Below are 23856 nucleotides of genomic sequence, written 5' to 3'. Positions count from 1 at the left end.
ATTTTTTATGTGATACAATATTTTTATTTTATTGCCTCTGACCAATCTTGTCTGACATCTATTTTGACATTATTTTAGGCTACTGTTGTAGATGTAGTTTCACAATGATTAACAATATCAAAGAAAAAAGAGAAGAATGACCTTTGGGTTAAGTCAAGATGCTTTTTGAGGCTGAACCTGACCTTTGCACTCCAAGTTCCAGTCTTAAAGCAAAAAGAAACCCCGTTTTGTTAGAGAATGCCCACTTTTCATGACCCAATTAATTCTTGATGGATAAAAGCAAGTCTTCCTCTACATTGTTACATTCATTAAATTGTAAAATGACAAAAAAAAAAAAAAAAACACACACACACACACAACACAATTTTTATCAAGCTATACAATCTAATATTTTGAAGAAACGATCAAAATATTATATGCCTAATTTTTTATTTAATTTTTCCAACTTAATATTCACTTTGAAATACATCATATTATAGCATTACAATATTTCATGTTGACTTTAATGTTCATTATATCAGATGCTTTTCTGGAATCAGGTTGTTTTGGGCTTACAATGCTACCATAACATAAAACATAACTTTCCAAGACTCGCTACAGCATTATGTCAAGACCATGATGATAATGATAATAATGATAATAATGGCAGTAGGATTGAAAATGTTGTTTTCAGTTCGTTTGTTTTCAAAGCTAGTTTCTTTTGGTTATTTTGTCTGGATGTGTAGATGATCATCCTGATCTTTATGAATCCTGTCAGTGGATGCTAACTCTCCTGGACGAGGAATGGGGGCTCCTTTTGTGCTCTAAGTCACGTCTTTCTGTCTTTCTTTCCCAATTCCTTTCTCTCTCTCTCTTCCTCATTCCTCTCATTCTGTCTGTCTCTCTCTATATCTGTAGGTGCAGTCACGATGCAGCAGCAAGGAGAACATCCTGAGAGCAAGTGGGTGAACCGATTGTGTATTATCGGGATGTTTGTGCTTGTGTGTTTTAGAGCATGTTTAATTCGCACTCTTTGTCTCAGGTCACAGTGCAGTGGATATCACCAAGGTAGCTCGGAGACACCGCATGTCCCGTTTCCCCTCACTTCTATGGACAAGGCCTTCATCACTGTCCTGGAGATGACTCCTGTCCTGGGTACTGAAATCATCAACTATAGAGGTGAGACCATTGCTTGTTCTACCAAGCCTAAACTAGATCAATGGACTTTTTACACCAAGATAAACCACATGAACGAATATATTCATAAACTAAGTGTGTGAAGTGACACGTGGCCAAGTATGGTGACCCATACTCGGAATTTGTGCTCTGCATTGAAACCATCCAAATACACACACACACACACACACATACCGTGCACACACCCAGAGCAGTGTGCAGCCATATTGCTGCTGCACCTGAGGAGCAGTTAGAGATTCGGTGCCTTGCTCAAGGGTTTCACCTCAGTCGCGGTATTGAGGGTGGAAGAGAGCGCTGGTTATTCACTCACCCCCACTGACCAACCTGAGACTCGAACCTGAAGCCTTTGGTTTACAAGTCTGACTCTTTAACCATATGTCCACAACTGCCTGTAGGTACTTGTATTTAATGATAGCAGTTTTTATAAAGTATTAAAAAATTCTTAATCTTGGCAAGTTATTGGTGAACGTGAACAGCTGGAAGGAAATTAAAATGTCAAAATATGGGATCTGTACATTAGGACCTGTATTGTCAATTCAGCCTAATATACCTGCAGCTGTCATTAGTATTGATCAAACAACAATATTAACAAGAGTCTGTTTATGGCTGTCCATGGCTGAATAAATTTAGTAGCTGTAATGAGTCCTTTACAATCAAACATTCGAAAAAAGACAGCAAACAGTAAAAATTAATTAGTTACAGTTAAAGCAGCAGTAGGTAACTTTTGTAAAAAAATATATTTTTCAAATATTTGTTAAACCTGTCATTATGTCCTGACAGTAGAATATGAGACAGATAATCTGTGAAAAATCAAGCTCCTCTGGCTCCTCCCAGTGATCCTGTTGCCATTTGCAGAAATACATCACTCCCATTAAGAAACAACCAATCAGATAATCAGATAACCAAATTAGATGATTATAATCATTGCAGTTAGTGGTTAACCAATATGTCGCCATGGCAGATATATTGGCCTATATTTGCTATTTTTCAAATATTGGCAACGGCCCATACGTTTTTCTGCTTGGCTGATGTGTTCGAGGCGGGACTTTTATTTTGACGGCGGTAAGAGCGGCACAGCCTGAGCACACAGTGCTCACACTCTCTCTCTCTCTTGTTCGGCGTCATTGTTAACAGTTCTGTCTAATATGGATATAATCTGTCTAATCTGTCTGGTCAGTCCATGTTAATTGCTCTACATGATGGTCAGTCCATGTTAATTGAATGCTTTAAACTCCTGATTTCAAATTATGCTGCGGCTTTATGCACTTGCCCACTATCATATTCATGACATTTTCACTGTGTGCTGTATGTAAAATGAGGGTTACCCTGCCTTTATTTGAAAAAGTGCCCTTTTGGTTACAAAATACTGTAATCTAAAGTATAAGCATGTTTCTTTTACACATTTATTTTTAATCCATTGTAAAATTATTTCAAATTTCTTAAATATTAATAATAATAATGAAAAAAATTAGGGATGCACCGATCATGATTTTCATGGCCAATTCCGATACCGATTTCCAATTTTTTAAATAATTTTTTTATCTTTAAGCAACAAACAACAAACAAGAAAGAAGGAAAGTGTGCATAAACAAGATGTTTATTTGGTATTTAATAGGCCAAACTGGCTTTTGGCTATTGAAAACAATAACTGCAACCATCTGAAATTAACAGCTACATTACAGACATCAGCATTTAGCTTTTGTTTTTGAATTGGGTTGAACAACAGAGAACTGGCCTTAAAGGTCCTATGACATGAAAATTTCACTTTCTGAGGTTTTTTTAACATTAATATGAGTTCCCCTAGCCTGTATATGCTCCCCAAGTTTCTAGAAATTTGAATCGGTGTAAATTGAGATTTTTATATCTTTCTCTGCCTTAGAGAAAATGGAAGCTCAAACGGGCTGATCTTGAATCTCCTTGTTGTGACGTTGTAACAAGAATTGTTACCTCCCCTTTCTCTGCTTTGCCCGCCCAAATATTTACATATAATTCAGTCGCAATGTCAGCACAGGCCTTTCAAACAGACTTTTATGATATGGATTCAACAGCACCGGCACAAACAGTGAGTAACAGTGTTCATTAATGCCTGATCTGTGATCAGTGATTTCTGATGGGTAGCTAATCATTCAGGTTCACACAGACTTTCTTTCTAAATCGTTTAATACTGTTTATGCGTCAGTGAATCAAGCCAGTGACTAAACGATAAACTTCAAGTTGTTTCTCTTAGTAGCATGAAACAAATCTGTTACTTAAATTGTGATTTAACTACAGAGAGCGATCAAAGAACGCTCGCTTTTTTCCGAAACTGTTACACATCGCGAGTATATCTGCACACTTGCCCAAACTGCCGTTACAATGAATGACGCTGTTATGCTGCACAACGGAGCTCTTACTGTATTCATGTGTTTGCTGTAAGCTGAGGTGAAAGCATTATGTGAGAGAAAACGTGTTGCAATAATGACGAGATCACTGCATCCACGCGATAAACAGACTCTGTCTACTCAATGCTCATCACTGCAGCCTTTCACGTGATGGGGAAAAGATCAAAAAAATAATTATATAATCAACACTTCCACGATTCGTTAATCTCGACAGCTTTAATAGTAAATATATATATATATATATATATATATATATATATATATATATATATATATTTGAGAGGGATTTCACATGTAATATACATTTCGAATGCAAAGATGTCAGCCAATCACAACAGTTGTGGTTTACTTGGAGTCTCACAGCAGACACGCCCCTTCAAACAGAGCATTCAAGCCAGAGGGCTAATGTTAGGATATAAAAATGCTTTTTATTTCAAAATTTTAAATGTAAAAATTATACTAACAATATAAATACACCTAAGGAAACATTAAAAAACATTTAAAGAAAATGAAAGAATCCATGCCATGGGACCTTTAAATAAAAGATTAACTGTAACCATGTGAAATTAAAGGCAATAACTGCATAGTTCTACAATCCAAACAACACAATCAACACACATTCAATAAGAGGTTTCTTGATCAGCATTCAGTATTTTAGTTTTTAAATTTGGTTTTAAATAAAAAAAGGTCTTTACCATTGTCTTTATTTACAGACTAAATAAAAGTATGCTATATAAATAGATTATTCCAAAATGTTAAAATCAATTAATGTTGGTGCGAATAAAACAAAGATGCAAAGTGTTTTCATTCATCCAAAAAAAAAAAAAAAATGGGGTAATGATTCACATCTAGATTTTTTTTCACTTGAGCCAAAGAAAAATAAATAACTATTCTCTCAAGTAAAAAAATATAAAAAAATTTAATCGGATGAATGAAACACTTTTTCTCAGTGTGCTACAGCAGGTGATTTTTAAATCAAATTAAGTCAATGTAATTTTAATGTAAAATAAAAATGATCAAGTTCCACTTTACAAAAAAAAAAAAAAAAAAAAAGTTTGTCACAGTTTAGTCAGTTTCGTTTCTCATCCAACACGTGAGAAGTTGATCTGAACATCTCTTCACGGTCTACTCGTGTTCAGGGCTCGGACCGGTAACAGTAAGCTTGCGCAGCTTTAGTGCGCACAGAAAAGGGACTCTTATTTGTGCGCCAGTACACCAACGGCTGATCGCTTCCTGCTATCTGTGCCTCAGACATGTAGCTCTGCATTTCCAGTGCTGAATGGCTGCCCGTGTCCTGCGCACAGATTTCGAAATACTTCCACACAAATGACATAGCAAACGATTACAATGTTGTCTGTGCAGGCGGCCGCACTTCCGGAAAAATCGGCCTAAAGAAGACCAAAAACCGGCCGATTGCCGATCGCGTATTTTAAGCAAAAACCGTCCGGTTCCGATTTATGGCCGGTCAACCGGTGCATCCCTAAAAAAAATATATCTGCTTTATATCGGCCCCATTGTTTTCCAAGATATCGGCATCAGCTGTTATTAAACATATCGGTTGACCACTAATTGCAGTATGGTATTTTTAGACTCTTAATGTTTTTTCGTATTAAAAATGCAGACTCATTCAGAAAATATAGAAAATATTTCTAAAAGGATTGTACACCCAGAAATCAGCATTTCTTCTATTATTTATTCACCCTTATATTCTTACAAATCCATATGACTTTCTCCATGGAACAATACGTTTTAACGTGTATTCTCACTGCCATTTCCATAAAAAAATAAAAATAAGACCCAAAAAAGAACAAGAAAATCCATAAAACATCACAAAAATAAGCCATATGACTATTACTGTATGTTGAAGAACATCCTGTTATAAAACATATAAGACACATGCTGTCAAGAGTAGCTCCTCTTTCTACATGGAAGGAACATCATATGGGTTTTGAAAGACACAAGGATAAGTGAATAATGGCAGAACTTTCTTTTTTTGTGAACTATCTTTTTAAAATGAAGCACTGTCCTTCCGATGGTTCACAAAAATGGGTTCTCAGTGGTTGTTGGTCTGTGGTATATATAGGCCAGTAAGTGCTGTCGGCATATAGTCACCAAGCTCTTCGCTTTGGCTTTTAGCTTTTGCTTTTTTCATCTTCCATGCCAGTAGCATCACATCTGTCGCACATCTGTTCGTTGTTTCTTTCAACCCATCGTCTTCCCATCATTCTAGCTTTAATCTTCTTGCTCGTTCCATCCTGCTGTCCAAAGACAGATCCTGTGGTCAGTTTCTACACAAATCCAACCTTGAAAGCCTTCTTTCTGAATTTCAGCAAACCTCTAGAAGATTTTCAGTTATTCATAGTTGCTCAGTCCACATGAAAATCGGGAATGGTCCAGTCCCTAAATTGCATCCCATATTTTTTTATTTACTTTATAGTTGGCACTCTGACACAGCCCATACTATTCTTTTTTATGGCTCTTCTTTGGTTTTTCATGGCCATCACTAACACAGGGAGGCCACCCTTGCATGTGGAATTGTGAATTGTGCCACCACAGCGCGGGCTGTGAACTAGCCATTAATCTTGGTCCATGTGGTGGGGTATAGCAGGATTACTCATGTGGTAGTTAAATGTGCCCAATGCGTCTGGCAGGGACCAATGCAGGTGACTTGGCCCCTCCAGCACGAAAAGGCGTCTGGCACCAGAGTGGCTCAAGTTGGCGGAAAATTCCTCTCTGCACTGGCGCCGAAGCAAAGGCAGAGAGGAGAGACTTGGTCAGTGCCGCCCACACCCCAAAGTTTTACACAGGTCAGTGTGCACCTTAACCCGCACCTTCATGTCCGGCGCACATCTTCGAGCATGCCCGATGCTCCTCTGGCCTCAGTAATGTGTGGAATAGTCATCCATGCTACAGCGCCATTTCACCTCCAGACCAGCAGGGTCAATTGAGAGTTGTCTGCAACCATTAATGAGAAGGTGAAAAAAACCAAAAACTTATGTCAAGGACTGATCAAAATATGTCTGGATCACAATTTGCATACTTGTATGCAAAGTCTAATATTAAAGTGGAAAAAATTTAACGTTCATTGTATAGTTTTAAGAATGAAATAGGCCGGTTCAAAATTGCATCTTAATATTGCATCAGTGAACCATCGCAAACAAATCTACTTGGATTGCACTCAATGATCCATCCAATTAAATATTATATGCCATTTGACTATCTATCTATCCATCCATCCATCCATTAGGCCTGTGAAAATAAATCGATGCATTGTGAATCGATTCTGAGATTTTCCGAATGCATCGCGATTCTTTCTTGAATCGATTCTGAGTTTAGTTTTGAACAGCAGATGGCACTGCATGCTTTAGAAACACCCGTACTCTGCTCGTTTCCAAACCATTACAGACACTTGAACCTAACATAATCATTCATAAAATTCAAAAAGGTGAAGCGAATTACAAAGGTGTTCACAGTGGGCTGTGTTTACATTAATCTTGCATCATAAAAGCATTCTAAGATGAAGTGAAATTACATGACTCACAAGCACAAGCACTCTTTAGCACTCTTCTTCATGAGCATTTGAATGTGCAGATAAAAACTAGATTAGAGCGCCATCTGCTGTTAAAATCTAAGCTCCGAATCGATTCCAGACGAATCACGATGCATTCTGAAAATCTAGGAATCGATCCACGAATCGATTCTGCATCGATTTATCGTCCCAGCCCTACCATCCATCCATCCATCCATATATATATATCTATATGTATATTCATATATATGTATATATATATTCATGTGACACACTATTACAGATAGTATGTCGAATTGGGTTTCAGCTTTTTAGAGACAAGTGATTCACTGGAGTCTTTTGTTTTCCTTTAGCTTGTTCCACTGATTTGAACATGTCATGGTTGTTATTAATAGTCAGAGAACAGAATCATGTTCCATGTTTGGCTGTATCTGTTTGGTTTATCCATGGAGAATGGCCTAGTTTGGAAGAGTTTTTTTGTTGATCATTTGCCCACGACTGATGCAATGGAAGCCAGTGACCTCATCAATGATGCGTGACGCAGCCATTAGAAATGGCAGTGTGCTTGCCTACAAAAACCAACAAAAAAAAAACCCAACTTAGAGCAAACATTCAATACAAAAGCTTTTCTGACATCACTTCTTTTCACAAAACCCACCAGCACATCAAACATTGTGCCCTTAATCTATCAGTGACCGTGTGTAGCGCTTCACTGTTTCATGACAGATAAAAGTGATGGATTTTCAGCTCAGCTCCAGCACAAGGAGGGCAGGTCCAGATCAGTGTAAATAGAGGAAATATCCTCACCCAGCCATGAAATGTCGCTCATAAATTTTTGAAATGCGTTGTTCATTCAACAAGATGGGTGTAAGTTATGAGCGGCTGTCTGTTTTAAAACCTCTCTCTGTCAACTCGGTTAATAAAATGAATTTAAAATGAATAAATGGACTCGGCCTTGGAGAAGATTGGCCATTAGAGTATGCTGAGGTAGAACTGTCTTTTCTGCTGGATGTGAATGTACAAGTAAGAGTTTACGATGCACCACTTATAAATTACCGAAAACCATTAGGTTTGCAGATATTGCTGTAAATTTATATACTACTGTTTAAAAGTTATTGATAGGAGTCACTTATGCTTATCAAGGATACATTTATTTGGTAAAAAATGCAGTGAAAACCATTAATTGTTTTTATTTTAAATATATTTTGATAATTTATTCCTATGCTGGTGAAGCTGAAATTTCTACAAACAATTGAATCAAACTTCAGTGTCACATGATCCTTCAGGAATCATTCTAATATGCTGATAATGTGCTAATGAAACATTTCTTATTCTTAGGGAAATAATTTGTACTCTTTCAGAGTGCTACATTTTACTATTTTTGGGGTTTGCCTCCTTCCTTAGACTATTTTAATTTCCTTTTTTTTCTGAGTTCTCAATATTTACATGTACAATTTATATTTTTTATAGCAATGAATTTCCATCCTAAATACCACTGTCCATTACACCAGGCACTTTAGAGAAACCTTCTTTTGTGTGTGTGTGTTTGTTTTGTTACAGTTGCACATCTCAACCAGGACAACAGTGACTTTAAAATCACTTTTAGGAGCATTGTTTTTGCATTCATTTCAGACGACAGCGTTTAGTTTGGACTTTAGGCTTAAATATGCGGTCTCTTTGCAGACGTGTGCTCGGCTGTGTTGAGTGGATCTGGGCTTGTTGTATTGTAGCTGCAGGGAATCGTTGCAGTTTCACGGTGATTGGGTTGTCAGCGGTCTGTGATGCACGCTTGTGTACTCATCTCTGTGTGTAGATAACACCGTACCCATCTGTTTGATCTCCCAATCCAGACACGCGCTATATTTAGAGCCTCGTCAGATGTGCTGTTTTAGAGAAATAAGTCTTTTCTAATCAGCCTCCAGCCGAGGAGAGGCCTCATTAGCATCAGCTCGTTCTCCCTCTTTCATTTGTGCGCTTTATCTCTACAAGAGCGCCTTTGCACTCTCTCGTTCTTTTCTTTTTCCATCTCTCTTTATTCTCTCTCTCTCTCTCGCTTTCCTTCTGGCTTTCCCTTATTCTTTATTCCTTCCTCTCTTTCCCTCTCTCTCTGTCTGTCTTCTGTCTTTTCTCTTCTTCTTTTCATGTGTGGGAGGGCGCTTGTTGCTCCCTCAAGAGATCTCAGGCTTTGTGTGTGAGTGGAAGTGTGTGTACATGTTACACTGTGTGTTTGGTGCTTAGAGGAAATGGCACATCTGTGTTTCAGGGCACACTCATCCACCTTTCCACCTTTCCTTTATTTAGGCTATGCACAAATTCCTGTGCTTTCATATGGAAGTCTGAAATGTGAAATTCAACCACTGATGTATGTTTTTCATACGTAGTATATATACATTCCTGGACATACTGCATCTGACATTTTGACCTGGATGTCAACAATTTATCTGTGTTAAACAAGTATAATTTAATTTTGGGGAACATTTTTTTTTTTTGGTACCTACAGCATTTTCTCACATTATAAATAATATAAAATAATAATTTTGCAGTAACTTGCCACAATGTGTAATACCTTGCGTGTATGCAAAGATAGTAGCTTTAACCATACATAAGTATACAAAGATCCCATGTTAGACCAGTCCAAACTGATTAAAGTAGATTATGAAAAGTGTATTTTTACCCCCCCCCCCCCCCCCCACACACACACACACAGACACACATTTTTAAGGAAAGGGGATTGTTATTTTACTGTTTAAGCGCATTAGAAATTCACTGTTGTGCGTTTAATGGTATAATGTATTTTATATACATTATCTCATATGTTAATATTTTATTAGTTAAGACAATGCACATATTCATCTGCATCCCTCACTTCTCTCGTTCTTACATCCCTCTTTTAATATTGTATGGCTGCATGTGTTCATTTGCTTTCTCATGTAGCTTTTTCTGGCCTCTGATCTCGGCGCATATCCCCCTGTTGACTTATACACAGATGTCAACTTGTTTACATTTTTTATTGTATTCGTAATTGGGTTTATCAGAGCTTTTTTTCTGTCCTTTATCTGTGTTTGTAGATGGAATGGGTCGAGTTCTGGCTCAGGACGTCTATGCCAAAGACAACCTGCCACCTTTCCCTGCATCAGTTAAAGATGGCTATGCTGTTCGAGGTGAATACCCATTACTGCAAGTTTACTCACTCCGCACGGTCTCGTTTACCACCAAACACCAAAATATTGGAGTTTAAGAGCAGAACAATCACATATCTAATAATATAACAACATAAACTGCCCATAAACATGCATTTGCACATCAAAGTTTTTTAATGCTAGTTAACACTGCCCCAATATTTTTCTCAAGTTTTAACATCAAGTCAAAGTAGAATTTAATTATAATCGTTTTAGTCATGTAATAGCAAATCAGAATTTTCAGCCCCAGTCTTCAGTGTCACATGATTCTTAAAAAAATCATTGTAATATGCTATATATATATATATATATATATATATATATATATATATATATATATATACAGTATTGTTCAAAATAATAGCAGTACAATGTGACTGACCAGAATAATCAAGGTTTTTCGTATATTTTTTTATTGCTACGTGGCAAACAAGTTACCAGTAGGTTCAGTAGATTCTCAGAAAACAAATGAGACCCAGCATTCATGATATGCACGCTCTTAAGGCTGTGCAATTGGGCAATTAGTTGAATTAGTTGAAAGGGATGTGTTCAAAAAAATAGCAGTGTGGCATTCAATCACTGAGGTCATCAATTTTGTGAAGAAACAGGTATGAATCAGGTGGCCCCTATTTAAGGATGAAGCCAACACTTGTTGAACATGCATTTGAAAGCTGAGGAAAATGGGTCGTTCAAGACATTGTTCAGAAGAACAGCGTACTTTGATTAAAAAGTTGATTAGAGAGGGGAAAACCTATAAAGAGGTGCAAAAAATGATAGGCTGTTAAGCTAAAATGATCTCCAATGCCTTAAAATGGAGAGCAAAACCAGAGAGACGTGGAAGAAAACGGAAGACAACCATCAAAATGGATAGAAGAATAACCAGAATGGCAACGGCTCAGCCAATGATCACCTCCAGGATGATCAAAGACAGTCTGGAGTTACCTGTAAGTACTGTGACAGTTAGAAGACGTCTGTGTGAAGCTAATCTATTTTCAAGAATCCCCCGCAAAGTCCCTCTGTTAAAAAAAAAGGCATGTGCAGAAGAGGTTACAATTTGCCAAAGAACACATCAACTGGCCTAAAGAGAAATGGGGGAACATTTTGTGGACTGATGAAAGTAAAATTGTTCTTTTTGAGTCCAAGGGCCACAGGCAGTTTGTGAGACGACCCCCAAACTCTGAATTCAAGCCACAGTACACAGTGAAGACAGTGAAGCATGGAGGTGCAAGCATCATGATATGGGCATGTTTCTCCTACTATGGTGTTGGGCCTATTTATCGCATACCAGGGATCATGGATCAGTTTGCATATGTTAAAATACTTGAAGAGGTCATGTTGCCCTATGCTGAAGAGGACATGCCCTTGAAATGGTTGTTTCAACAAGACAATGACCCAAAACACACTAGTAAACGGGCAAAGTCTTGGTTCCAAACCAACAAAATTAATGTTATGGAGTGGCCAGCCCAATCTCCAGACCTTAATCCAATTGAGAACTTGTGGGGTGATATCAAAAATGCTGTTTCTGAAGCAAAACCAAGAAATGTGAATGAATTGTGGAATGTTGTTAAAGAATCATGGAGTGGAATAACAGCTGAGAGGTGCCACAAGTTGGTTGACTCCATGCCACACAGATGTCAAGCAGTTTTAAAAAACTGTGGTCATACAACTAAATATTAGTTTAGTGATTCACAGGATTGCTAAATCCCAGAAAAAAAAAAATGTTTGTACAAAATAGTTTTGAGTTTGTACAGTCAAAGGTAGACACTGCTATTTTTTTGAACACTCCCCTTTCAACTAATTGCCCAATTGCACAGCCTTAAGAGCGTGCATATCATGAATGCTGGGTCTTGTTTGTTTTCTGACAATCTACTGAACCTACTGGTAACTTGTTTGCCACGTAGCAATAAAAAATATACTAAAAACCTTGATTATTCTGGTTAGTCACATTGTACTGCTATTATTTTGAACAAGACTGTATATATATATATATATATATATATATATATATATATATATATATATATATATATATAAACGCTTTTTGAATGTTCTGTCCAATCCACTTTTTTTAATTAAATTAAATTAAATTAAATGTATGCACTTACATCGCATTCAGGTTAACAACTTTCTCCTAACATATATATATATATATATATATATATATATAATGTAAATAGTAATCAGAACTAATGATTATTACTATTTTATCCATATTCATTTCTTGTAATGCATGTAATAAGATATGTAACAGTCTTGTTTTTTACTTTACTCTTTACAGTCTCTTTCACCAACCCTGTGAACCCCTAGAAAATGACTCTTTATACTGCTTTTCAGCTGCTGATGGCCCTGGTGACCGCTTCATCATTGGAGAGTCTCAGGCTGGGGAGCAGGCGAGTTACACGAACAGAAACTAGACAGTATAACTAGTCTTCTCAAAGGGCTGTGCTTTGAGAAGCTGACATGAACATGGTCGCTCTCCCTCACACATACACGGGAAATGCCTGCTTTTGCACTGGCACCTTGTGTCTGCAGGAGGCTTGTGTGCTCAGATGGCAAGAAAACTCAGACTCAGTGAGCGTGTGTAATGAGTGCATTGCACACACACACAGACCGAGAGAGAAAAAGAGAGAGAGATCCCCGTGGGCTGTGTACAGCAGAAGTGCAGGACAGCACTCCAGTGCTCTTAGCTGACGTCTATACAGTGCTCTGTATGGAGAGCGTGTTTGCATTCGAGTCATGGGTCAATCTGTTTGTTTGCTCAGCTAATGCCAAATTATTATGTTACAAATAGCAATGTATATGTATGCATGTGTCATTTTGTATGAAAACTAACAATTTAACCCAGTTTCAGAAGGATGCAACATTAGTGTAGTTTTGCTTTGATTACCACAGTACACATGGATGTTTTCTGATACAGTGGTTAAAGCTCTTTTTCTGTCTGTAGCCCACCCTCACAGTTATGCCAGGCCAAGTGATGAGGGTGACGACAGGTGCTCCTATCCCGTGTGGTGCAGACGCCGTAGTGCAAGTAGAAGACACAGAACTGCTCCGAGAGTCTGAAGACGTAAGTATATCACATTCTCAACTGCAAACTATTTGGTCTATTTGAATCAATATATTATACGGAAAAAAAATGAATACTAACTTGACATCAACCATATCCCTAAATGAAAAAAGTATGTTTTAAACAATAATTTCTACTTTTGAGGATGTTCCCAATTTTGTTAGTTTGAACTAGCTTCTGGGAACAATTTTCATGAATTAAGTCCCAAAAGTGAAACATGTTGTGTGTACATGTCTCAGTCTGATTAGTTATGAATTACAGGGTACAGAAGAGCTGGAGGTGAGGATCCTGGTTCAGGCTCGTCCGGGACAGGATATCAGGTGAGTGGAACTTAGGTTTTTTTCCACAAAAAATGGCAAATACTTTTTATAACTGACCAAATATTTGTATCTTTACTTGTATATCTGTTCGTACAAGTTTATTTTCATCAAACGTATTCGCGTCCATGTTTGATGCAGAATTTTCTTTGAAAAAAGATTTTGGGGTGTTTTTGATAAGTCTCTTATGCTCACCAACACTGTTTTATATGACCAAAAATACTGTAAGAACTGTAGTATTGCAAAATATTATTACAATTTAAAATAACAGTTTTCTATTTTAATATATTTAAAAATCTAACTTATTTCTATGATGGCAAAACTTAATTTTAGTGTCACGTTATCCTTCAGAAATCATTCTCATATGCTGATTTGAGAAATATTTCTTATTATTATTCAAATTTAATTTCAAATTGTGGAATTTCAGTGTTTACACTGTCACTTGTATGCAATTCAATGCATCCTTGCTAAAAAAAAAGTATTCATTTATAAAAAGAAAAGTGAATGTATATGATGTTTTGATGCTGAATGTTTCATTTTTTCATCTTTTCATGAGGAATTAATCAGTCTCCATTGTTTTGAGTTATAAAAACTATAATGGTGTTATAAAAGCTGATGTTAAACTTGTTCCTGTCACACACAGGCCTATAGGACATGATATCAAGCGTGGAGAGTGTGTGCTGGCTAAGGGCACTCACATGGGTCCATCTGAGATCGGCCTCCTGGCCACTGTAGGAGTCACAGAGGTGGAGGTGCAGAAGTTCCCAGTTGTAGCAGTCATGTCCACCGGCAATGAGGTAGGACTCGTCTGTGTGTCGCTTTGTTACTTTCTTTTGCCCATGGTAATTAAATTTTTTTTTAATGTGTTTATGTATGCAGTTGTTAAACCCTGAAGATGACCTTCACCCAGGCAAGATCAGGGACAGTAACAGATCCACACTGTTGGCCACCATTCAGGAACACGGCTATCCCACCATCAACCTCGGCATCGTCGGAGACAAGTCAGCATCCCTTCCTCATCATCCACCCACACACACACACACACAGTCAGCTCTGCACATGTCTAAATCTTTCCAACCTCAGCACTCCTCTGAAACTCCAGTTCATATGTTAGAATCGATACAGGATCATACAGCGCCTCAGCAGAATTTACTGAAAGACAGCAGTTCCTGCAGTGCTCGGAAGTATCTCTCTATCTTTATTTGTATGTGCATACATATACTGTATAGATGGAGAATATGTATAAGGAACATGTATAAAATAGATTATTAAAAAGTAATTAAAAGTAGTGATAAATCAGTTATATTGTTGTAGGTGCTTTTCTGCATTCATCTGAAGTCTTTAATGCTTTTTTTGTGCTGTCCTCATTTTGGGAATATAAAATTTTGAGTAAAAGACTAAATACATTTAGTATAAATATAAAATATAACTGTTTTGTATTTAGAAATATTTAAATACTTTACTAATTATAATGATATTAAATAATACTATTAAATATTAAATATAATGTAATAATATAATGTTCAAAATCCATAGTTTTTTTATTTGGGGCTCAGATATTATCATCAATATCCGTTTTGTTGAAACTGTGATGCTGTACATGTGTTATTTTTTTTTTTTAAGCAGATATTTTAAAAGAACAGCATTTATTTGAAATGGTAATATTTTGTAAGAATGTAAAAGTTTTAATTTAAAAGTAAAATGTAAACATTTTAGTGTGTCCTTGATGCATAGAAATATTAAATTCAGTTTATTGGTTACATTATATTTGCACTACTAGTTCTAGTATAAGCAATCATTTTACACTTTTTGTACTTCACCGATATGCTAGGAATGGATTTTGCAAAGAAAGAAATTGCAAGTCCTTTGTCATGATCATGTTTTCCAACCCCCTGCAGCCCAGACGACCTGCTGAACGCCCTGAACGAGGGCATTAGTCGCGCTGATGTCATCATCACCTCCGGGGGCGTGTCCATGGGTGAGAAGGTCAGTTGATTGGAGTTGTCTGGAAGTGCAGTATACTAATGAAAGGTCAAATGCTTGAAATGTCCGAGCTTCTCACTTCAGGAATGTGGCCTCATAGATCAGTCTGCTTAATGACAAGAAGCGGATTCCATCGGTTTACTCCGAGACCATAAGATCTCAGAGCAGATCTCTTTTAAGAGCTTATGCCACAGGTCACTGTATGTTTTAGTGCCATCTAGTGTTTCCGATTGATTGTCACAAAGCAGCGTTTGTTAATCAGACTTTTTATTTTGGGTCTTTGCCCAGGCAGCAGTCCACTGACCGACTCATGCTCTTGATTTTCCGCTCTATTAATTAAAGTCTTTTTAATTACCTGATGTTCACCAGGCGCTGATAGATCTGTTGTCCTACATAAGAGGAGAAACGTGAACACTCATGCAAAAGTCTTTTTTGTTTGTTTTTTTCAGGACTATCTGAAGCAAGTGCTGGATATAGACCTCCATGCCCAGATCCACTTTGGCCGAGTGTTTATGAAGCCGGGGTGAGTGAGGGAATCAGTCTTAATCATTCAGAGCCAGATTTGTGTGAAGTCTGAATTGGGCAGCACTAACGTGAGGGGGGCATTTGGTTGTTAGATAGAGGATATCCTGCTTCTTTTATTTTTTATTTTATGAACTAACTGCCATAAAACATCAGGGATTTAATACCTGAAATACCTAATACCTATGGCCTAGTAAATGTTGGGCAATACCAAAATATTGATAAGAAGCAGTGCATCCTGACTCCCAAAAGTTGCAAAATACCAGTCGTTTTTCTTCAGCTTTTGCTTTTTTTGAGTGAAATGTACATCAGATGGTTTATGATCATAGGCATCTGATTCAACAATATTACAATATTATTGTTTCAGTGTTATTTTCGTATTACTTATTTCCTGTTACAGTGTGTTATTATACTATGCTTAATATAGTATGTGCTGTTGTCAGTTTAATTCGTTTTTTTATGTGTATTTGTATTTAGCTTTATTTTATTTTTATATCAGTTTTTGTTTTAGTAATTTAGTCAACTAATGCTTATATTTATTTAAAAAGTATAGAGTATTGCAATTATTTCAAATTTACTAGAATTAAATCAAATGGCTTTCCCAACTTGATGTAGAGATGTAGAATATTAATGCTTTATTCTATTTCTATTTCAGTTTGCCTACTACGTTTGCCACCTTAGACACTGACGGTGCCAGAAAGCTGATCTTCGCCCTTCCAGGTATAATGTGCCGTGTATTTGACATACTAAGTGTGCATGTAAACAAATACAGAGGTTTTGACGAGAAGAGTGTCTCTGAGATTGGAACTGTTTAGAATTTACACAAATGAAAACACATACACACACAAACCCAGGTGACTGAGTTTCCTCTTTCTCCCAAGTACATAGTATGTATAGAACAACTTCTCTTATTCTAACTATTGCCATAAACTCACATACCTATATAGTACCTTCTCCAAACTAAATGGTCCCTTCTCCGTAAAATGGAATCAGCCCATGGTTGCCCACCTGTGTACCTTTCTGCAAACCTGCATCTCCCTGCTTTTACCCACTGGTCCGATCAGCTTTCCCAGGCTTGCCCCCACCCGAACCATCTGTACTCCCACCTTGTGCCTTCAGAAACCAGGTGGTCGAGGCAGTGGTGACAGTGGCGATTTCTATATTCCCCTTCAAAGGTAATTTCACCTACAGAGACACAGGGGCGACTCTTCTGGAGACTGTGCCCCTGAGTGACAGCGAGGCCAGCAGACTGCCTGTGCCTCCTCCCCCACAAGGAAGTAGGTGCTCTTAATTCAGGAAATAAGCCCTGTCTTCAGCCCAAGCTCAGAAAACGGAAATGGACTTGAAATTTTGACCCAAAACCCTAATTACCAAAACACGAAATCTCTTTTTAGTGCACTTGGGCTCATTTGGGACCAGTATGTTATAATTATTACAGACATTGCAAGATGAAAACCTGAAAAGGCCTTTTCTAATCTACAGTAACGACCGCCAAAACACAATGATATCGAAACATAGGAATAATATTTTTGTTCTGATTTTCCAATGTGACACTTTCTGTTCTGTTTTCTGAGAGAAGCCTTGTGTTTTTTGCCTTTTTGTTTTTGCGTCTGTGGCACTCTTTGTAGCTGTTAGTTCTGTTGCAACCTTCCCAAAGCCCTTCTGTTTTGTGTACTGTGATGTGGCTTAGTGTTTTGAAACTGCTGTTTGTCTGATGTAGTTCTGTCCTCCATCTGCTTTCAATGCCCTTCTTCCTTTCATGTTGATGTGGCGGAGGGCACCTCTGCACTTGATACACTCTTCTCCCTTAACTGGTTTCAGTAGTTGGTACACATTTGTCTTATCAGAGAAGTAATATGTTGATTTTACACTTTATTTGATTGCTTTGGTACGAGCTAGTTCCATTCCTAGTATTATTGGGCTTCGAAATGTACATTTACACAAATGTATGTTTGCATCGTCAGTGTCAGTGCAGCTTTCACACCAGCCAGACAAACTGAACGCTGACATCAAAAATACCTAGAATTTTGTCGTCATTTAATCACCATCATGTTGTTACGAACCATACAGAAAGAAAAAAAATGTATAGCTTAATTCAACAAGGACGCATTAAATTGATCAAAAGTGCTTGTAAAGATATTTTAAGATTATAAAATATCTATTTTTAATATATGTGGGTATTTATACTTTCTATCCATCAAAGAGTACTTTGCAGCAAAACTATTTTCCAAATTATAATAAGAAATGTTACTTGAGCAACAAAGTAGCATATTAGAATGATTTTTGAATGATCATGTGACATTGAAGACTGCTTTCAGTTCCAACTGTTCTTACAGAGACTAAACTTTTGAGTGTACAAGAATGAGGTTTGAGATCTATGGAAGATTTTCAGTGAATAATAATTACAAATAAATGTCAGTTTCCATCACGAAGCTATTGCTTGATTTTAGACAACTTTTTGCATAAAATGGTGTAGTTGTTCTTGGAGCCTAATGGCCACTGATCACTGTACATTTGAATGGAATAAAGAAACATTCTGCTAAATATCTCCTTTGTGTTTTTCCGAAACACAAGTTCAGAAAAGTTTGTAACAACACAAGTGAATAAATGGTGACAGAAATTGCATTTTAGAGGTGAACTGCTGTTTTAAAGACATCAGTGGTGCTTTATCAGGAAACAAACCTAATTCCTATCCACTACAGATGATCCACAGTTCAGAGAGATTCTGCCCCAGACCTCCACCCCTGACTTGAAATCACAAGCCAAAGTCTTCAGCTCAAGTCATCTCTTCTTTCTCTCTCAGGTAACCCAGTGTCAGCTGTTGTAACCTGTAACCTCTTTGTCATCCCTGCATTAAGAAAGATGCAAGGGATCCTGGACCCACGGCCCACCATCATCAAAGCCAGGGTGAGCTAATGTTCTTGCATTGGTAGATACTTCAATACTGTACTTAAGTCAATTTAAGTATCCTTAGTTTATCTAATATTTTATTTTGGGAAACCTTTCTAAAGAATCACATTTTATAAAGACCTATTGTTCCTTGTTAATATGAACTGTAGAAATCAACATACGCTCTGAGATTCACGAACGAGCTGATTAATTTCAATGAACCTGTTGAATTGGTTCACATATCGCACTGGACAATTCATTCGAGGATTGGACTGATCCGATTCCGATCCCAGCTGTTCTTGAGTCAATTCAGTGATCCAGTCAGAGTGAGTCAGGACTCTCTGGAAGGAGAATTAGCGTATCTCAATGGGACCTTCTTGGTTAAAATAAGCCAAAAACCAGGAGATCCTTTGAGCTGATAGCTTGAATTTAAGATATGAATGCCAAATTTAGGATTCATTATTGTTAAATAAAATCATATTTTGGCCACAATTATCATCAGTTGTTTGTGAACTGCATCTGCTGTAAAAAGGTGAGCTGTTTAAACCTGCTGTATAAAATGTGAATTCAGTATGTCATGTATCGCCATCTGAACAGTGTAGGTTTTAAGTAAAATCTAAACAGATGCAACTTAAGATAATGCAGTAACATTGAAATCTTACCTGCTGCCATAGCATTTTCAAATGATATTTAAAGGGTTTGTTCACCCAATAATCAAAATTATGTCATTAATAACTCACCCTCATGTCGTTCCAAACCCGTGAGACCTCGTTTATCATTTATCTTCGGAACACAGTTTAAGTTATTTTAGATTTAGTCCGAGAGCTCTCAGTTCCTCCATTGAAGCTGTGTGTACGGTCTACTGTCCATGTTCAGAAAGGTAAGAAAAACATCATCAAAGTAGTCCATGTGACATCAGATGGTCATTTTTGGTCCAAAAATAGCAAAAACTATGACTTTATTCAGCATTGTCTTCTCTTCCGTGCCTGTTGTGAGAGAGTTCAAAACAAAGCAGTTTGTGATATCCGGTTTGCGAACGAATCACTCGATGTAACCGGATCTTTTTGAACCAGTTCACCAAATTGAACTGAACTGTTTTAAATGGTTTGTCTCTCTAATACGCATTAATCAACAAATGACTTAAGATGTTAACTTTTTTAATGTGGCTGACACTCCCTCTGATTTAAAATAAACCAATATCTCGGAGTAATTCTTTTACTCAAACAGTACACTGACTGAACTGAAGATGAACACCGAGCCGACCCAGATAATGAACAACAGACTGACTCGTTCACGAGTGAAGAACCGTTTCTGTCAGACGCGTCCGATTCGAGAACCAAGGAGCTGATGATACTGCACATGTGTGATTCAGCGTGAAGCAGACTGATACAGAGAGCATCTGAACCGAACTGATTCTTTAGGTGATTGATTCTGAACTGATTCTGTGCTAATGTTATGAGCATGGGTAAACCGAAGGCTTGAATGAAGGGCAATCATCGCAAATGACGCCATTATGTAGAGCGCAAAAGAACCGGTGAACCGTTTTCTTCAACACGTTTATTGAATAGAACTGTCCGAAAGAACTACTGGTTATCTGAAAACCGATGCAACCGGTTCTTGACTCGAGAACGAGTCAGTCTTTTGTTTGTTATCTGGCTCGGCACGGTGTTCATCTTCAGTTCTCTCTTCACAGCAGTTCAGTCAGTGTCCTGTTTGAGCAAATGAATTACTCCGGGATATATGTTTGTTTTAACTCAGAGGGAGTGTCAGCCACATTAAACAAGTCAACAGCTCAAGTCATTTGTGGATCAATGCGTATTAGAGATGCGAACGGTTTAAAACGATTCAGTTCGATTTGGTGAACTGTTTCAAAAAGATCCGGTTACATCGAATGATTCGTTCGCAAACAGGATATCACAAACTGCTTTGTTTTGAACTCTCTCATAACAGACACTGAAGAGAAGACAATGCTGAATGAAGTCATAGTTTTTGCTATTTTTGGACCAAAATGTATTTTCGATGCTTCAAAAATTTCTAACTGACCCTCTGATGTCACATGGACTACTTTGATGATGTTTTTCTTACTTTTCTGAACATGGACAGTAGACCGTACACACAGCTTCAGTGGAGGGACTGAGAGCTCTCTGAATAAATCTAAAATATCTTAAACTGTGTTCCAAAGATGAACGGAGGTCTCACGGGTTTGGAACGACATGAGGGTGAGTCATTAATTACATCATTTGGATTATTGGGTGAACTAACCCTTTAAACTAGTATGTTTACATAGCGTTATTTTTCTCTCAAAATAGCGTTTTTCTCTATTTGTCAGTAGTCATTTACACACATTTAGTTTTTTCCTATTTTAAAATATACAATAGGGTGTGTTTTATTTTTGCTTGTTTGTACATTTGAATTCAGTATTGCTAATTGATTCATTGGTATATTTAATGTTTGATGCTGTATGACAAGTTTTGGTAATGAAACTTACCAAAACTTATTCTCACTTACAGAACAGTACATATTAAGTGTCTGCATAAAGGATGTAGGATGGAGTGGATAAAATAGCAAAACACAAATTTATCGATCAGTACTTTTTACTTGTAATACTTAAGTACATTTAAAAACAAATACTTTTGTACTTGTACTCAAGTAAAAAAAAAAAAAAAAAAGAAGTATATTTCTACTGGAGGAATGTTTTATTAATGTATTTGTACTTTTATTCCAGTACTTGAACAGTGTTCTTTGTCCACTGGTGTTTCTGTGCTGCTGCGATAACATCAGTATGTCTCCTTTTCTTGGCAGCTGTCCTGTGATGTAAAGTTGGATCCACGTCCAGAATATCATCGCTGTATACTGACATGGCACCACCAGGAACCACTTCCCTGGGCACAGAGCACAGGTATACATAATTAGTTACTGTATGTATATAGATAGATGGATAGATGGATGGATGGATGGATGGATGGATGGATGGATGGATGGATGGATAGATAGTTATAGGTTAACAATAATTTATTTGAATGCAAAAAATCAAGTAACACCCTTTTTCCTTCTCCGCTTCACAGGAAACCAAATGAGTAGTCGGCTAATGAGCATGCGCAGTGCCAACGGCCTTCTGATGTTGCCTCCGAAAACAGAGCAATACGTGGAGTTGCACAAGGGTGAAGTCGTAGACGTCATGGTCATAGGACGGCTATGATGTCATCTTATGCGGACAGACCAAGTACAGAGCAAGAAAGTGGTGCATGTCCACATATCATTACTATTCTGTAATATGCAACGGCACAGCTAGTTTTTATTGATTTGGGAGAAGTTGATCCAGTATAATCAACATTTTGAACAAAAACAAAAATGTGAAATTTATGAAAATACGACTTCAAAGACAGAAAATATTATACCTTTTAAATTGAGAATATATATATATATATATATGAAATATAAGAGATTTATTCTGTAATATATTGTTATAATTATTATGGTTATTAATATAATGATGAATATTATCATATTAAGCAACTCTGTTCTCTTTCGTTGCAATTGCTTTGTGTGTTAAATGCTAGAACTTATAGATAGACGTAGCATTTTAATAGACAGCTGTTGGCGCCTGTCACTCATACATCAGAAAGCTTATTTTCTCATCGGTAGAAAATGTGTCGCTGAGGAATGAAAAGTTTCTTCAAGATGACAGCTGGAGCTGGATCTTTTCATCTCTCCTCAGAGTGCACCAAGGTGACCCAGCGATCTTTCCCTTTAGTATTATATGCTCCATAAAGACTTCATTATCCTTCATAAAGGGTTTACAAAACTGCTTTGCTTGTTGTTTATCTTGTGAGTCGTGTTTATGTGCGCAGTGCCAAAAGCCAGGGCTGTGGGGGAAGTTCTCGTGGTCATGACGGCCGAAAAGCAGCATGTGCCGCCGGGTAGCACAGATTTGTACGGAAACAATTAACTATGGTGGTCTGTGTAAAAATCTGTGCTACTTCAGCGCACCCAGAGGCATGTCCTGTGCTACAGGCTATTTTAGTCTGGAACATGCTTCATAGTAAACTGGCCCTCATAGCTCTGCCCTTATTACTCTCTATTTTACCCACCACTCTTACATTTAAACTCGCCCGGCCCATTCCTAGAGGCCGAGCTCCCTGGAAACTTCTATTTGTTTAACTTCAATGATAAAGACACAGCTTATTTAAGTGCTGACAGCCTTTTTAAACGAATTACATAAAATGTACAGTCAAAAAAATGCAAGAGTGATATTGTACAGACAAGTGACCAGCACTACTGAGGAACATACTATGGAATTGAAAAGATATTGAATAACTATGTACTATAATATCATTTTCTGTAATATTGATCTAATGCGAGAATTAAAATTCTTGATCATTATGTAAAGACGTGGTTCAGTTTCATTTTTTTAAATAAACACTGAAAGATGATTGACTCGAGTTCATAATTTCTGTTTATTTAAATGCATTTGTGGTCAATGTTTATTATTTAATAATATACAGTATTCACATTTTTATTAAATCATTTAAAAAATACTTAAGGAATATTAAGTAATTATCAACGAAAAAAAAAAGAAGAAAAGAAGTCTGCACACTGAATTTACAGCTCCAAAAATAAAAAAATAAATAAAAAAATAAAAAAATCCAAACAGCAATCAGCCTCTTATTTATTCTACAGGCACAATGCTTGAAAATATTTGAAATTCTTTTACAAATGGTTTCTTTATTTTGAACTGTAATTTTATAGTTTCTTTTTTTTATTATTTGTTATTTTTTTTAATCCCTACTATATAGTTTGCTGAAAGGAGTGGTTG

The 23856-nt window shown here is 37.0% G+C and overlaps 1 pseudogene; it reads left to right on the top strand.

The window, feature by feature from the left end:
- Positions 1 to 158: 158 nt before the first annotated feature.
- On the top strand, positions 159 to 23475 carry LOC113098955 (gephyrin-like; annotated as a pseudogene).
- Positions 23476 to 23856: the final 381 nt, after the last annotated feature.

Source organism: Carassius auratus, unplaced genomic scaffold, assembly GCF_003368295.1.
Source record: "Carassius auratus strain Wakin unplaced genomic scaffold, ASM336829v1 scaf_tig00216777, whole genome shotgun sequence".
NCBI lineage: Eukaryota > Metazoa > Chordata > Actinopteri > Cypriniformes > Cyprinidae > Carassius > Carassius auratus.
Note: the sequence above shows the minus strand (reverse complement) of the source record. Positions and strands in the feature narration are given on the sequence as shown.